Below are 17,723 nucleotides of genomic sequence, written 5' to 3'. Positions count from 1 at the left end.
GAGGCTCATAGAGTACTAGGAGAAAGGGTAATTCCATCCCAGGAAAATCAGTGGAACTGATTGAACAGGTTGTTCCACATGTTGGTTACTCCATCTACCATCTTTTCTTTACAGAATATGAACATCTCAGAGAATAAAGAACACAAGATTTAAGCATCCAATACTTGTGCTGGAAATATTGCACTGTTTATCTTCGGGCTCCATCAGCCTCTGCAAACTCAAGGCAAGTAAATAGTCCCAGGAATAGGCACAGTATCAGTTCTATTACCATTTCCCAGGATCAATGAGCTCCAAGGCACACATTTACCCACAGACATGAGGAGCAGCAGCCCTGCCTGCAGTGCCACTGCTCAGGGCTAAGAGACCTGACAGGAAGGGGTGGCACAGACTGAAAATGCTGCTCCACAGCTGTTTCATTTGTTTCCATTTCCAAGTAATAATACAAGATCAAATTCTGTATTAGTTTAGCTGCTAGAACAGGTGGCATAAGGAGAAAAACAATTTAAGATCTTATCTGTATGAATATTTGGTCACGTTGTGCAAGATTCTTCATTTTGTACCACCAAAATGGAGAATTAACAGATTCTGAATAACTCGTGCTCGTTTATCACCTGGATTCCTGTGGCACAGCCATGCCCTGCACTCTGCACAGAGCAGAGCACACCCTCGGACAGTCACAATTCCTGGGTGACATTGTCACCTCAGGCCCCTGCCTTTGTCACAGGGCAAGGCCTGACCCAGAGCCCTGAACGTGCCTCAGTCCATGGGGTCCATCCCTGGCTTTCCAACCCCCCCCAGGGGCTTTCATGGCAGTCAGAGAAGGGACATGTCCAGAGGAGTGCCATCAGCACAGCCCCCCACCAGCCCTGGTGGGCACAGCTCAGGGGAGCTGCTTTGTCCAGTTGGACGGATTTGGGCAAACAGAGCTTTTGTATCATTATCACAGAATCCTCAGGGTTGGAAGAGACCTTCAAGATTATCGAGACCAAGCATCAAACCAGCAGCACCATCATCACCCCTAAGCCATGGCCCCAAGTGCCACATCCAGATACCCCTTGAACACTTCCAGGGACTCCAGCACCTCCCTGGGCACCTCATTCCAGTGCCTGCCCACTCAGTGCAGTTGCCAACAGACACTACCTCTAATTCATGTTGGGTTTTGGGTTCTTCTCTGGCCATGACTTTTCTTTCCAACTCTAACATTTTGCTGCTTTCAATCCACAGAGTGAGAATTCTTTTCTCTTGACCTTGATTAGCACCAATGAACTTCAATTGTTCAACCTCTAACAAGCAGCTCTGGAAGCCACAAGAATTTTGGAGTCCCTGTGTGAGAATCAACCCAAACTTTAGGGCAGTGACTCCTGGACACCCAGCAGCACTGGCCATGATAACTGTGTTTTACCTGATCCTGGTGTAACAAGATGCAAGACTGAATTAAGTAGTTTGATCTTTGGCCCTTTATCACGGTGCCAGTGAAACCCTTTTCTTGCCTATGAATAGCAGAGATAACATTTGCAGCAAAGCAGCTTGGATTAGACAGGAAGAACTAAGACCAGAAACAACTACTTAGGAGATAAGAAATTAAAGCACTTAATTGCTGCAAAGAAATACACAAAAGCAAACAGAGCTCTATAAAAAAATTCATTATATTCCTCCTGCCACAGGGGACAAGCCAAAGGCTGCAGAGACACCAAACATAAAACAAACTGTGCTCCTAAAACGAGATGAGGACTGATTCTGTACATACACACAGCAACTCAGCACTCAGATGGATTACAAGGAACACAGGACATGCAATCCTTGTCCCTGCTCATCGTTTGCTGCTCCCTTCTGCTTGGACCCAGCTGGAATGTGCTGCTGTGCATCACACAAACCCCTCTGCTCTGGGGCTCCCTGATCACTGCCATGAAGGTGAGTAATGAACAGGCTGATGTTAGATCTGGTGCCAGGATTTCCTACACAAAGCATTCCAGAGCCATTTCTGCAGGACTGCAGGGGTTGGAGATAAGGGAAATGCCTAAAACAAAAATCAAGCCCAAACCCTGCTCTCCCAAAGTGCTGCTGGGGCTGCTCCGTCCTTGAGCAGCAAAACCCAAATGAAACCCACAGTTAATTCCCATTTCTCTCCAGGAGAAATAGGAAGCATCACAAGACAGAGGAATGGGCACAGAGTCTGCTGGCTCACTCTGCTCCCTGCTATTACACTGAATTAGTTGGGATTTTAATAGCAGACACAACTCACCACAAATAATAGTTACATCACTTATTAAAGGGAAAGTCATCTGTATTATCTCCAGTACAAGTGCACAGAGGATGTGGGTGAGGGTATTTATTAATTTCTTTGACTCTTTGGGATGAGCCACATGATGCAGAATTCCTGGATATTGCAGCCAGGTGTCTCTGTTACCTACATGGAGCTAAACCAAACTCTGCAACTTAAACTGGCACCAGAGCCTTGTAACTGGGTACAAACAGTTGTCAGTCACTATCAGAAATAAATTAACATTTCCTCTCAACATTGTCACAACCTACTTCTGTCTCCCATGGTTTATGCTCTTGCCAACTGATTATTCTTTTATTACCCCACTTGAGATTATGAAAGTCAGCTATTCCATATATAATGAGAGGAAACTCAAGTCCAAAGTTAAATGATGAATAACAGCTTACATTACCTAAATAGGTGCTTTCAAGCCCTTGATTTTCTATTTCTTTACTGGTAATTTTTGATCCACACAATGTGGCAGTTTTCCAACAGGACACAAGCAAAACAATTATTTTACCCAGCAAAAGGCAAAGGCTTTTGTGACACTGAGGTCACACACCATTACCACTACAGCTTTGTCTAGGCTTAAAATTATCAATGTTTAGTTTCATCAAGGAACAGGTCAGGCCAAACACAGAGAAGTTGGCAGCAGTATGACCAGACTACAGCAGCAGAAATTCTACACAGCTCTGCTGGGAGTGTTTCACTGGAACAGGGATTAATCAATATAACTGGGTAACAAGGATACAACAAAAATGCAAATGGTGATTTCATGATAAAGATAATGAGGACTAAACAATAAAAAAACAGATACAGAATAGCTGGACTACATAATGACAAGGTATTTAACTAATCACAAATCTGCTCACAGTTCTCCTTTAAACTGTTGTGTCCCAGCCCTGCTGAAATTCTTCCAAGATTCCTTAAGAACAAACCTGTTTCCAGCAATTAGGGTCAGCAGAGCTTATTAAACCGTTCTGTGCAGATTCTCTTTATCAATCCCCAGCCCCTGCAGGAGGCAGTGGCACAGCAACATCCCAGCAAGATTGACTGGGAACAGGCTCTGCCACTCTCCCCACATCTGCCTCCCGTTCTCCAGGTGGCACAAGAAACCCTGGAGTGCTCTCCAACACTTCTGTGGCAGGAAAACAATTCCCAGGCCAGATGTTCTCCTGCACCTTTCTCTCCTCACTACAAGGTTAATTAGCATCTATATATTCATAGGAAAAAACCTTTACTTTCTAAAACATGTTGTGTTGCAATAGTTTACAAAACAAGAGTTAGCTAAGAATTTTTGGGCAGCTGTTACTTGTTTATTATTAACTTATTAACAATTCAGGAATTCTGAATGTCCTCTTGCCTCTCCTGCCCTCCATCCCACTGTTCCAGACAGGCTTTAAAAGATTCCCTTTTCAAATGCTGCAAGAAGGATGTGAGAGGGAATCTCTCACAATGAGAGTTTTAAGGGTTAAAGGCAGAAAATATCAGAACATCCAAAGCATTCTAGGAGAAACATTTACAGATCCTCAGCATTGAAGAGGGACAATAAAAGTTTTATAAGGCTGCAATAAAACGAGGCCAGCAGCTAATGCTGAAAATTGGCATTTTCCCAAGTGGCAAAAGCAGATCAATAAATAACCCCCTCAAAGTGAAGCCAGAAGGCTGAGCAGGGGGTTCTCAGGCCCCTGCAGCCAGGGAAGGACAGCAGAGGCACTGCACTGGGGGGCACTGGGAGATGGGGGGGTTCTGCACACCCAGGAGGAGCAGCTGCCTTTGCTGCCACAGGAGGTGACAGGCAGGTCCCCACCCTGGCTCCCAGGAATGCATCCATGGTGGGAAGGGGGGGAGCTCCAGGCTGCTGGAGGCTGGGAAGGTGTTTGGAGACACAGCCAGAGGTGCTGCCCTGTCCTGAATTCCTCAGGCACCCTCTGTGGGAGCTGCTGCTGTGCTGAGACATCCACGGGGGATCTCCCACCTCCATCCAGCCCCCAACAGGCAGGGAAGCACGGAAGGGCAGTGAGCAGGATGGGATAAACAACCGGGACAAGACTGTCCAAAGTCAGCCTTGGGCTTCACAGATGAGGCAAAAACATCAACAGCTTCCCATCCCAGAACTCATACAGGAAAAGGAAAGCTGGAAGATCTGCTCTAGAATGGGCCATATTAGAAGAGACATGTATGGGAAGACTAATTTAGGGAAGCAGCTTTGAAGGATTTCTGGTGCATGGGATGATCCCCAACAACCCCACAGAGAAGCAGGAAAACAGACTCGGAGCAACCTGGCCTGGTGGAAGGTGGCCCTGCCCATAGCAGGGGATGGAATGAGATGAGCTTCAAGGTCCCTTCCAGCCCAAACCATGCTGGGATTCTAGGATTCATTTGCCAGGCTTTTCACTAGCAGAATTCCAAGGCTTACAGCTCAAACCAAATCCTGAAACAGCCCCCAGCACAGTGCAAGGGGGTGTCTGTAGTGTCAAAATTCCACTGTCCTGGACTCTGAGCATCTCAAACCAAGCCTGGAGCACAGCAAGCTCAGTCTGTGACTGCCCTGTTCAGTACTGAGGGTGAGGATCAGCAGTGATTCCAGGATGGATCAAAGCCATCTGGCCCAGCATGGGATGATCCTCTCTCTCTCCTGCACTCCCTGCCAGGCTCACTAATTAGTTTTTTGAATGACCCAAGTGTTTTTGTCACATCCACCTTAACTACTAAGCCATTCCACACTTTTTAATTATCTGGAACAAAATAAAACAAAAATCAAGTGAATTTCCCTGAAATACTCTGTGAAAACAGAATAAATTTGCATACTAAGAGAAGAAAGTTGCATATCGTGTAGTGACCATGAGGTCCTTGAAAAAACATCAGCCAGAAAGGGAATAAACTGTTTATTGGCCTAACAAGTTCTTCAAAATGGACACACAGAAGAACAGATGGATGCTAAGCAGAGAATAAAGAGGCAACTTTAGCAACCAATGTAGAGATAGGAGGTTTTAAAATGATTTCTCTTTGGAAGACTAAAGGATTAATATTGTCTCTGAACATATTTATGAGGTTCTGGAATAACTCAGAAGCCAGATATATCAGAGCAATGTACCATTTCCTGTGTTACCAGGAGGTGGGACAGTCCCAAGTTTCAACTTCAGTCTCTAATTTCTCATGTCACAACTCAACCAAAAGCCTTGTAAGACTTAAAAGCCTCTAAATGTGTGGTAAGGGGTCTGTGACTTCCATACCAGCAAGTGAAAGAAAAAAATCATCATCCTGTGTCAGAGAAAGGTCAGTCTTGCATAATTCATCAGCAAACAGACTCAGAATTAGAACTTTTTGTACAAGTGGTCTTAAAGTGGTTTAATCTTGAGTCTCTCTCTTAAAAAATATAAAGTAAATACAAAGTCCAGACACAAACCCCAGTAATGAACAGCAGACCAGGCTGAACAGGAAGGTAGAAGCAAAGCAGGAATAAAATCAGATTTTCCTCAGACACTCTGTCAGCATTACACTAACTACCTGTCTCCACCAGAAAAGCCAAATACTCTTTGCTGGAGCCCTCACAAAAGCACGGAGGTCAGGGCTGTGACCTGGACTGTGATGACCAGCTGACCTGCCCTGCCTGACCACAGCAGCTGCATCATTACTGGGCAAAGCAGAGCTGAGCCCTGGACACTGTGACAGGCAAGGAGAGCAACGGGAAAGCTCATAAAGGTCACTCAGTCATTAAAAACAAGGGACCCAAAAGCTGATACTGAGGTGCAGGAGTGGCCTCCTGTGACACAGAGCAGGAAGAAAAGGACATTGTGAAGATGGAACACAAACCACCCACTGTAATTTCGTTGCTTTGTGGGTTTTCGTTTAAGGCCCAATGTTATCTTAATGTGCTTCCTGGCTCCCCATAATTAAATTCACTAATCCCCAGTCTTAAGGCATCAGCAAGTTGAGCTAATTTAAAGTCAGTACCTGAGTCTACATCCATTTGTTGGGGCTTTTTTCCCTTTAGCAAACAAGCAAAATTATCGAACCCTTTCCATGACAAGCAGGGATTTTCGTCCGCAATTTTAATGGCTCCTTCTTCACTGTCCTCATTCTGTACTTTCGGGGTTACAAAGGAGCCTTCAGACAGTTATTCCTATAGATTTAGATATACCTGGATATCTAACCAAGGTACAGAAAATATGTCACAATATCCCCACTGCACAGCTGCTTGATACTCCCAAGCTGCCCTTTATGCTGCATTTGCAAACTCACCTATCTGTTTAATATCTCTTATTTCTTATTTGCTCTGGGGAGGGGGATTCCTGAAGGCAACACCTGAAAACTCGGTGTGTCAGTCACCCCTTCTCCCAGCGCAGCAGGATCCGTTCCCATCCATCTGCACACTGCAGACAAACACAATTATAGATAAAGATCTCCTGGAAACATGACTAGCTGCAAAAATAAATTTACCTCCTTATCTGCAAAGGAATCACCTCAGTTTCTCCATCACTCCAAAATAATGTCCCTCAGTCACCTCTTGAATTACAGAGAGAGCATTTCTCAAGTATTTCCAGCTCCACAATCTTGCTCAGGCCTTTTCCATCAGACCATCTTAGGGCCCAATTTTACCTTGGGTAATTATTTGTCCTCTACTTCCAATTCCTTTCTGTGGTTCCAGTTAACTCAGTACCATTTGCTTCCTTTCCCAAACCATTCCACAGGATTTCCTGAGCCACCCTGAGCCGCAGCACCACCGGACACAGGTGTGCAGAGCCTCTGCAGTGGCAGCCCCTCAGATAACATGGTCCTGGAAGGTCTGGCTTTCCTGCAGACTGGCAGAACGTTCTTAGATATGACCTGTAAGGTTGAGCCTCTGAAATCTCTAAGCCTATCCCAAAATTTCAGTGACAACCGCTTAGCTAAAACCAGCGTCAAACCCGATCTTATTTCATGCCATTCCTCATTGCTCTTCACAGCCTAGGATTTCCTGGTAAAGCTTTGAAATAATGTCCCACCTCCCAGGGGATTTCTCCTTGTGAGACCCCCAGGATGCTCCAGGTAACCCAGCTTTGTCCAGTGACAGGTCAGCTCTGTGCACCTGAACAGACTCCACTCAGTGAGGAGAACCACACTGGAAGTTTGGAATTACTGCATCTAAGGAAAGAAAATCTCGGTACATCAGAAGGACGGCCAGGATTTTGTGGAAGTTCATCTCTTATTCCCCAAATTGGCCCCTTCTACCTCTCCCACCAGTGAGACAACAGGTCAATTCTTTCAACTGGGAAGGAAAGCTCTCCAAGCTAAGGGGCTGATCCACGTAATATCCAATATCTATTGAAATGACAGTTACCAGCAATAAATAACATCAAAATGTCTATAATGGAACATCTGCAATGGTATTCCAAATGAATATTGGAGAGGATTAGCAGATATGGATGAAAAGACAGACACTTTCACCATTTATTGCTGCAGGAACAGCTCTGGCTCCAGAAGGCCCCTCCCTGCTGGTTTTTGTTAGAGCCAAGCCCACAGGTGATGGATGTGTCTGGACGGCCCCAAATGATGGATTAGGGATGGAGACACCCACAGCAGTGTATATACATTACAGCCTCATCACTATCTTAATTAACATCTCCTCTGAGCAGAATGAAATGCTAACTCCAGAGGTCTGCTCCCGCTTCCCTGGAGGAGTGGGAATGCTGCTCTTTCCTTCAGTGGGGGCAGGCTCACTCCCTCCTTACTGCACCAGCCCATTCCAAAATGCAGGACCCCATTTTTTCCTGCCACAGCCAGGGACTCGCAGGGCTGAGCACAGGCAGAGCTCATCCATCACTCTACAGGATGGTTCTGCTTGTTAAGCTCGGGCTCAGCCCACCACCTTCTCCTTTCCTTTTTTTAACATTAATTAAGCTTTGAAAAAGGCAGTTAGGATAAGAAATTGCAGGAAAATGATGGTCATTTTATTGTTTGTTCCCTAATTGCACACATAATGAGGCAAATTTAAAGTAGTGCACCTCAGAAGTTGCATTTTAATGATGCTGTTCCTGTGGTCTGAGTGCTAATGCCCTCGTTTTTATCACCAATTGCTGCTCTAGTGACTGCTCAAAAAAATGGCTTGTTAAGAAATGCTTAGAAGGCATTGTAATTATAGACTGTACATATTCAGGTTACAGTTAAAGAAGCCAAGAATTTAGTTTATGAAAATATATCTGTTGTGTATTACAGTTTCCTGGTTATAGTCTCTCACTGCTGTCCAAGGCACAAAGTCTTGGCCAAACCCCTTGTTAACACAAGCTGATGTTTTCCATTTAAATAATGAGGGTGATCCAACAGAAAGCGATGCTTTGCTGTTTTTCCAACTTGAGATGCATCTGCCTGTCTTTAACAGATGAAATACCTGCCCCATCTTCCCACCACTAAACACACAGAGATGAATTTAACGTCCTTTTAAAAACAGGGTTTCACCTGCAGATCTGTCTGTATTGGAATCTTCATTTCCAACAGCTACCAACAGGAAACAGGTTCCCAAATACCCTCATGTTGCTTCAGGGCCAGGTTGGACAGGGCTTGGAACAACCTGGGCTAGTGGAAGGTGTCCCTGCTCATGGCAGGGGTGGCACTGGATGGGCTTTAAGGTCCTTCCAACTCATCCTCTGATTCTCTTTACAGATCCATCATCCTACACCACCCCTTTGCAGCCCCATCCAAGAGGGATCTCTCCCTCCTCTGCACCAGGACAGACAGGCAGGTCTGGAAAAGCCACACAGGACTTGCACCCTCCCCCTGCAACATGAGGGGAAGAAAAGCAGAGGCTCTGGAAGGCAAATCACCAGAGTCTGAGCTCAGCCATCAGAGGAGTGAGGAACCCTCACTCACCACAGAACTATCAATGGACCGAGGGACAGGGGAGCAATTCATGGTTCCAGCCTGACTTGGAAATCATGAATAAAAACCCTCCCTCTTAGGTGAAAACTTTTCAAGAGCCACAAGTCCTTTTTTTGAACATCCTTTTCTATCTATCCACCTCTGCTGTGCTGGACAAATATACATTTAACCTAATAAAATCTGCAGAAACTACTCCTAGGAAATATTCCCCGAAGGCCTGAAACATTTATAACTAGAGAGAGCTTGTAAAAAACAATGAAGAGCCATTACTTGTAGTGGGATATCATCCTCCAGACTGCATCCTGAGCTATTTCCTCAGGCCCCACAGAACATCTCATTTGCTCAGGCAGGCACAGATCTTTCCAGAGACCCTGAAACACTTGGTATTTTGTGTTCTCGGTCTCAAACTGCCTGCAAGGTATTTTTGCTAAGGATGTTCAGTTGCTGCAAGGAAATGAGAAACAACTGCTTAATTTAAGTGTTCTAACAAGTTCCTTCTTCCAGTTCAGCTCCTGCCCCATCCCTGACCACCCCAAAAGGTCATGTACCTTGCTCAGCTAACAAGCCTGAGAGCTCCAAGCAGGAAACTGTAAAATCATAAACAATAATTTACCTCTCCTTCATGCTAAACTTCAGTGGGTTATAATTTGGTTTTCTCAATACAAGATCTCAGCAGGAGACAGCTAATGACTTTTTCCACCTTAAAATAAGCTGTTCCACACTGTGCTCACTTAGCTTTGTGTGGGAAGCCTGAAGTCAGGTAAAATAAGCCTCTTATGCTACAAAAGAGGAAAAAAAAGAATATATCAAAACTAAAATTAGTCATATGGTTTAATAGCAAATTTCAGCGTGTACCATCAGGTTTTTTCCCCTGCTTAACCAGCACTGGGAGCACATCACCATGAAGGGGGGACAGTGAATTGAGCCCTCAGCAAGCAAGGGAAACAATTGTAACAAGGAACTGGAATACAAAATGCAACAGCTGAGCCACAGTGGTTGCACACATTTGTCACTCCAGAGAACACTTCCTTTGGTTTGACACTGCTGGAGTCTCCCTCTCTTAACACCGAGCTTCCTCAATCCCAAATTTAATTCTCTCTATGTCCAGCCACACTGCTTCACAGCAGGGAGCCAGGAGAGCAGGAAATGTTACAGGATTAACTGGTAACCTTTTAACAGAGAAAAAAATCAAGTGGCTCTGAACACAGAAAAATTCCCACAAGTGCATTGTTAGGAATCGTTCTCCAAGGTCAGTCATTTCCTTGCAGGTTGAGACTATCAAAAGCTGGAGGTGGTTTTGTGTGAGTTATGGGCAATAACACCTCCAGGAAGAAGAATGTTTGTGCCTGGTTTATTTTCCCTCCCTGTGCAGAGAGGGATGGAGTGAGGAAAGGGAGAAAGGCTGGGATGAGCCTGGCAAGCAAACAGCAAGTCACAGAGGGAGAAAGTCTGACAGAATTTGTCATTAAAACTGGCCACAGTCCCCAGGGCAATGGATTTATATTGCCCAGAATTCAACACAGCAAATACACCTTTTTCCAGGACTTCTTCCTGGGAATCTACTACACTAGATAACTTTCAAACACTGGACACAGCTCCACCTAAAAATCAAATCCTTTCTATTTTCTGATTTTTTTAAAGGTGAAAAGGAGTGAAAAAGAAAAGGTGACAGAGTGTGTTATGGCAATAAAGTAGAACTGGACTGTAGGATTCAGTGGCTGAAGTGGTCAAGAATGAATGTTAAAAGATTTTTATTTTTTTTTTTTTAATTTTAAATCAAAGCATATTTTAGTAATGAATATTAGGAAAAGAAACCGGTATAAAGAAGACACTGCTGATCACCAAGAGCCCTTACAATCCTGTTCAACATGCTGCTGAAAACCCAAGGACAAACACTGAAAGCCAGAAAACATGTCTGTGTGTTCAAGTCTTCCTCTCAGAGGAGACCACAAAGGTGCCTAAAACTTCCTGAGACAGAGGTACAGATCTATTAATAGCAACATAATCCTTCTGTCGACGAGGCTGTTCATTAATGTGTCAGAAAACATTCAACCCACCAGCCTCAAACTCGATGTTTTATTGCAGGTGGAAAGCTAAAAATAATTTTTCAGGCGTTAACACAGAGTTTGTCACCAACATTCCCATTTCCAGTGCCAGGAGGTGACAGCAGACAGTGACACTGCTGATTCTGCAGTGGTTACACAGCCAGGGAGCAGGTAAGGAGCTTGTATGCCATGTTTGACTGCCCAGCTCTGCCCCCTCACACCCTACCAGGACTGGAGGTTTGGCTGCTCCAATAAGGAAAGCTTTCTGGAGATCTCTGTGGGTCAGTGGCACTGCAGGAAGCATGACTGTGTCTGTCCCTGGCACAGACAAACACACTGGATGAGTGCAGGACAAGAGCATCCACCCCAGGAATTCAGAGCTGCTCATTCCCCGAAATGGTGGGAAGCAGTTCACCCTCTGCCCACAAACAAAGAGAGAATTTAAAAATAGCTTCAGGTTGCCAGTTCGTTCCAAGAGAAAATACGCTTCAAAATTAACATCATCCTGCCCAAAGACATTTTCCAAATATCATCCCCAGGTCTGGAAGTGGATACCTGGGAACTGCCACAGCAGGTGGGGGAAAAGGCTACAAATCCAGTGACCAGCACAAATCCAAAAATCCATCTGTTTGACTCTTGGAAACCTCCCTCGATGAAGACCTTTCTTCTTCCCTTCTGTTTCCCATCTACCAGCAACTTACTAATCCATTTTATACCATAAATAAAATGTGTTGTTCTTTTCAAGGGACCTTGCTCAAAGCGCTCTGAAAAAATTCATGTACACAATGTATTGAGTAGAGCACCCTAATCCACACAACCATTAACTCCTTCAGACAAATCTGACTGATGTGTCAGGCATGAATCCCTTGAAAAGTTTTATTTTCCTTCTATATCATGTTTATGTATGTGTCTGATAACCTTTATTATCCAGGTACAGAAGGCACACCTGTGGTTCCCACGTCACCTCTCCTTCTCCTCCACATAAAGAATGTCCTTTTTGTCTCCTAACACTGAGGCTGATTTAAGTGACAGTTAATAGCCCACGTTTAAGTTCCTTTCTCACCAAGGATGCTGCCATCTGTTCCTGTCATTGTGTTCCTTTATGGACTGTTTTGACCATCTTCTCCTGACACATCCATTTGTGACAGTTCCTGAGACTCTTCCCACAGGACCAGGAGCCTCCCAAGCTTCCCTCCCCTGTGTGCCACGGCAAATCCTGCATTTCCTCTTCCACTATCACATTCCTGCCCCTGAATGTGACTTGTGTTACTGTTTATTCCTTTACCATCGATTACCCATGAACTCAAACCCAGCAGTGCCAGGCTGGCACAGCCTTGTTTGCAGAGTGTTTGCTTTACTTTTTTTAATTATGACTGCCAATACCTCAATCTTTTTAGCTTTTCTTGTGGTTTTGCATTTAGATTAATCAAAATGCATGTTTTATTAAATTTTCCTTCCATTGCTATTACATCTTTTACTTCATTTTCTAGTGATGTTTCTGGTGGCCTTTCCGAGTCATTGTGCCTCAAAGCATTATACTCTCAGCTGTTCCTTTAAAATTATGTTTAAGCAGGCTCCTAAATAGGTGGGTTTTGAAGTTAAATGCTCTGCTGTGCTGGATTTATTGCTTCTCCCAGGAGGTCGAATTTGAATAAAATGATGACAAACCTCATGGCAGTATCTTGAATTGTGCCCCGTCTCCTATGCAGGATTAATCAAGATCTGCTTTGCCTTTTCAGATGAGGTTATTTATTTTGCTGCAAATACCAGAGGTTTGTAAGATTTTAAATCTTATCTTCAGCCCCAAACCCAGCCCATACACCCATAATTGCAAATTAATTGCTGCTTTGGCAGCTTTTCTGATCTCTCTGAGCCTTCCATGGACAGTATCAGTGTATCATGACAATAGTTTCTGTCATTGTCTCAAAATTGTAATCTTTCTACCCATTTTTTTATTCATAAAATTTCACAGCTCCTTTTAATGCACTTTAATAATTTGTATTTGACTTGAAACTGTCTTGAATGAATACATATATATATAGCACAATTCCCCATAGTATGTCCTGCTAAACCAATCCTGTATAATTTTTACCCTGGAAAAAGACCACCTTTCTAACTAACTTCCCTTTTGATTTGGAGAATAAATAGCAGTATATGATGCTTGCCCTAGCAGGGACTTGCATGATATGCTCTAATGTAATTCAGAGTTATCATGCACACAACATTTCAGCCCTGAAAACCCCTGAGATCAGAGTATTCTACTCACACCCCCCATGGGCAGTTCCCAGAGTGGGTGTCACAGGGGAATAGCTGGCATCCCTCTGGTCCACAGAAGAGAAAGGGATAAGAAAGGCCCTTTCTTGATATATTTTTTCAAATAATCACAGTTTCCATCAAGCCCCCCAGCTTCAGGTGCTGGGAGGAGAAGGGAAGAGGACGGGATCCAGCCCTGCAAAGGAAGCTCCTGTTTTATGGTGGCACAAGGACCAGGAAATCAGGCAAGGGCCTCTTCCTCCCTTGCAGCTCGTTCAATCACACTGAGTTCCCCTGATTACACACAGCAATATGAGGAGCACAGACATTCTGAAGCTATTTGGGATCTGTAAATCATAACCCCTACTTTTTAAAACCAAGCTGCTGTTGTGAAATTCCGCCTGTGAAGGTGCCCGGCCACCTGCCCAGAGCAGACACCAGGCACAGCAGCGTTCCCAGCCCAGGGAACGAGCCCTGCCAGCTCCAGAGCCCAGCTCCAGTGGGGAAGTGTTAACCTGGGTGTTTGCAGCCAATTACACTCCCAGAATTTCAACTGCACTCCAGCAACCTCATTAGCTGTGCAGCCAGAAATACGCTGGTGTAACTCTCAGCAGCGTGAGGGTGCAAGTGTCTGTCTGGTGTAAAACTCCTCCAGACACTAAAATAAAACATTTCCTCAGCTGAAGTTTCTTTATATCCTCTGGGTCATTCTCTCAGAGTTAACAGTGTCCTGTAAATCTGACTTAACTACACTGCATAAATCTAACTTTGCAGTGACAAAAGCTTACATAAACTCATCTCCATTCCCCCACTGGGGCTGGGGCTAAATGAGGGACAGATTTAGGGTTTCAGACAAACTGAGAACACTTACAGGCTCTTCTAAATAAGGCCTGGGATTTAAAAAACTGTTGCTGCTCTACCTCAGGCTGCCATATTTCTGTCTCACACAGAAATGCACAGACATGCTCTGTGCTCACACAGACCCCCCACACCTCCCCGAGGCAGCCGATTTATGGCACCCACAGTTCTGACCACTGGGTCCAGCACACCAACAGCTTCCAAGGGCACACAGGACGTCCAGAGAAACACTCTGGGGCACCCTGTTCCTTTAGGAATGCAACCTCTGAGCGGAGGGCAGATGGAGAACAAGGTTATTTTGGTTTGCCCAATGCTTTAAAATCTAAATCAAATAAATGACAGAAGAGGAAAAAAAAAACAGGCAAAAAAAAAAGCAATTTGTGTTCAACTCCAGTTGCTGTTGGGACAGCGCTCGTTCTGCTTTGCTGGTTCCTCCTCCCCCGCGATCACTCGGCTGCCTCCCATCAAAGCTGAACCCCACAACACTTGCCAGAGAGACCTTGTTCTGTTCCTCCTACTGAACCTGTTCTTTTTTGCATAAATAAATATTCAGGAGACACGGAATTAGAATCCAGGCTCTCTCTGCCTCACTTTGGCCATCCCAGGGGTCCTCTACCCCACTGGCTATAATCACTCTTTTCCATCACTTCTCTCTCAAAGACTGAGTTTTCCCTAATAAGTAGAACAACTTCAGTAGAAAAGGTTGAGAATTCACTCTGTAGAATACTCTTTAACACAGTGCTTAGAATATTTATTGGCTATTACGTGAAAATAAAGAATTGAGCACAAATCCCATACTACGAGAAATTAATGATGTGTATACAGGACTCTTAGCACTGAGTAAACTATTTGTACAAAGCAGTCCCAAAGATACACAGCAAATGCACCATGAAGAGCGGGGGAAGAGAGGGATTTGTAGCCAGAACAGCTACATACAAAAGCTATCACTGATGTCCTGCTCTCCAAAACAGATTTTCCCAGAAATCTGCCCATGCTCACGAGACAGACCTGCAAGGAGGCTGTCCCCCTCCCCATATTATTAAATCCAGGCAGGGAGGCACCTTCAAATCCGGAGCCCAAGGTCCCTGACTTGCCCTGAGAAACAGTAACAAGGCTGGCAAAGGCATCTCAGCTCTGGGGCACTGACTGTGGGGAAGGAGCTCACTGAGCTTCAGCCCCAACTCCCTACACACACACTTCTCTGGGAGCTTCTCTCGATCACTGGAGGCAATTAAAGCTGCTGTCAAAGCTACCTCAATGTATTTCAATCATCTAAAAGGGAAATATTAAGTATTATAATAATATCCAGGCAAACAGTACATGACTGAACAACCCACACCCCTAAAATCATTAGGAATTTCCCAGGACACTGCACCTATCACCACCATCACCCACCAAACTGTCTTGGAGATTTATGTGTTCCCTCCATTTCACTGTTTTGATACTTTAACAGATGGATACATTGATTTTTTTTTTCCCTACGAGTTTCTCAGAAAAATTAATTCAATATACAGACCAACCTGCAATTCCCTTCTGCCATCTTGGGCCTCCCCTTTTGATCCACAGTCCCAGTCAAAAAAAAGCTTCCAAGTCCTCTTTGGGATACTGTGCTTCTAACCTGGCCAAGGGCCATGTTTAGTATGGTCTCTCCCAACATGTAACAGTGCTGCCATTTAACTGCAGCATATGCAGGAGAGATGTGTGTAAAGGTCTTCGTTTTTCACACATTCTCCCAACTAGTCATGGTTATTAACTCTCTTATGAGCATAAAAAGCTCTTTGAATACCTCCACAATTGCAAAAAAGTGAAACCCAGTTCCTTATCAGTTTTTTAAATGAACTGAGCTCAAGTACTAACATAAAAGCAGGGAGACACAAACCATGGGGCTGAAGAAAATGCCATTACAAAGCTAGTGCAGCCAGCAGGGAAGCAGAGGGGAGATGGCAGCAATTCCCTGCCAGCAGCAGCGTGTCCAGGCACCAGCAAAGTGACATTAGTGGGCAGGGCACACGTGCAGCTGAGTCTCAGTCAGGGTTTCAGGACCTCCTGAGACCTGTCATCAGAAGGGTTTCAGCTCGGCCTTCAAAAATAAGCCCCAAAACAACTCTACATCTGGGATATTAAAGTGCAACAACTGCTTTAATAGAAAGGGAAGTCTTTTCTCAGGGAGGAGAAAGAATTAAAGGCAAGTTCCCTGTAAAGACAGCAGCACTGGAATATGTGTGAAATACCTTTTCCAGAACACATCAAAAAACAGGTGATCATGTTCTTCAGACCATTCTGGCATTACAATTTCAATAAGTGGTAAAAAGTGGAGCAGATAATACTAAGAGGTTCCCAAAATGCTACTCATTCTTGCAGTGGTTTAGGTAGCTCTTATGTTAAAAATGCATAAAGCCATTTAGATGATTTCACGATTTAAAAGCAGAGAGAGAGGGGAAAAACCCACCCCAGATGTGCTCAGATTTCTAACTGTTCTTCTTGTTACAGCCCCAAACTTTCCCTCCATCTGAGGGCAATAACAATTTCCAGAAGCCTGTATTAGATCTTCACTGAAGTGCCTCTTGAGGAGGCTGAATTTATTAGTGGAAACACACTGAACCAGTGCTAAAAAACACATGGACTTGGTTCATCTGCATCAAGGAACAAAGCTAAGAGCCACTGGTGTTTATTCCAACTTGTTCCCTTTTCCTACAGTTAAATGAAAAGATCACCAAAGCAATGATGCTGTGCAAGTCCTTTGTTTTCTCCCTCTTTTCTGATTTCCAGCAGGCAGCACCTCAGTGGGAGGGAGCCAGGAGAAATGCTGGGACAACCTCAGCAGGGCAGGAGAGGCTGGGGAGCTCCACAGGGGACGGTCCTGGCTGGTGGCTCTACATGGACACAGGTCTCTCCTCCCACCTGCATTTCTGTGCCTTGACATCTGTCATGACCCACAGGGGATGGCTGGGGGATCCCAGGATCCTAAATCTCACTCAGGCACTCAGCACCTTCATACTGTCCCTGTGGACAATTCTGCCCCCGTGGAAAGGGTTGGGCCACTGTGAGGCTGGAAATGAGAGTTCACTTCCACATTCCCTACTGCCCCACTATCCACAAGGGCCTGGAGGGGCAGGACAAGGGGGAATGGCTTCAAACTGGAAGGGAGCAGGTTTAGATGGGATATTGGAAAGGAATTCTTCCCTGTGAGGGTGGGGAGGCCCTGGCACAGGTTGCCCAGAGAAGCTGTGGCTGCCCCATCCCTGGGAGTGTCCAAGGCCAGGTTGGACGGGGCTTGGAGCAACCTGGGACAGTGGGAGGTGTCCCTGCCCATGGCAGGGGGTGGGATGGGATGATCCTTAATGTCCCTTCCAACCCCAACCATTCCCTGGCTCTGTTCTCTGAACTGCTGGCACAGCAGTCGGGTGCAGATGCTCATGACTTCACCGAGAACTATTTTCCTGTATCTT

General features: G+C 44.9%; 1 protein-coding gene and 1 long non-coding RNA gene across 2 annotated transcripts in view; one reads left to right on the top strand and one right to left on the bottom strand.

Moving 5' to 3' along the window:
* The window catches only part of LOC120322647, a 105,899-nt gene that overhangs the window by 70,617 nt on the left and 17,559 nt on the right, over positions 1 to 17,723 (bottom strand). The gene's annotated exons all lie outside the window — the stretch shown is intronic.
* On the top strand, positions 1,669 to 9,310 carry LOC114001325. Its single transcript, XR_003545511.2, has 2 exons — positions 1,669 to 1,911; positions 8,903 to 9,310. It is a non-coding gene; the product is annotated as an uncharacterized LOC114001325 (long non-coding RNA).

This window comes from Pipra filicauda, unplaced genomic scaffold (genome assembly GCF_003945595.2).
Source record: "Pipra filicauda isolate LSUMZ 115617 unplaced genomic scaffold, ASM394559v2 scaffold139_size1960392_pilon, whole genome shotgun sequence".
NCBI classification, from domain to species: domain Eukaryota; kingdom Metazoa; phylum Chordata; class Aves; order Passeriformes; family Pipridae; genus Pipra; species Pipra filicauda.
Note: the sequence above shows the minus strand (reverse complement) of the source record. Positions and strands in the feature narration are given on the sequence as shown.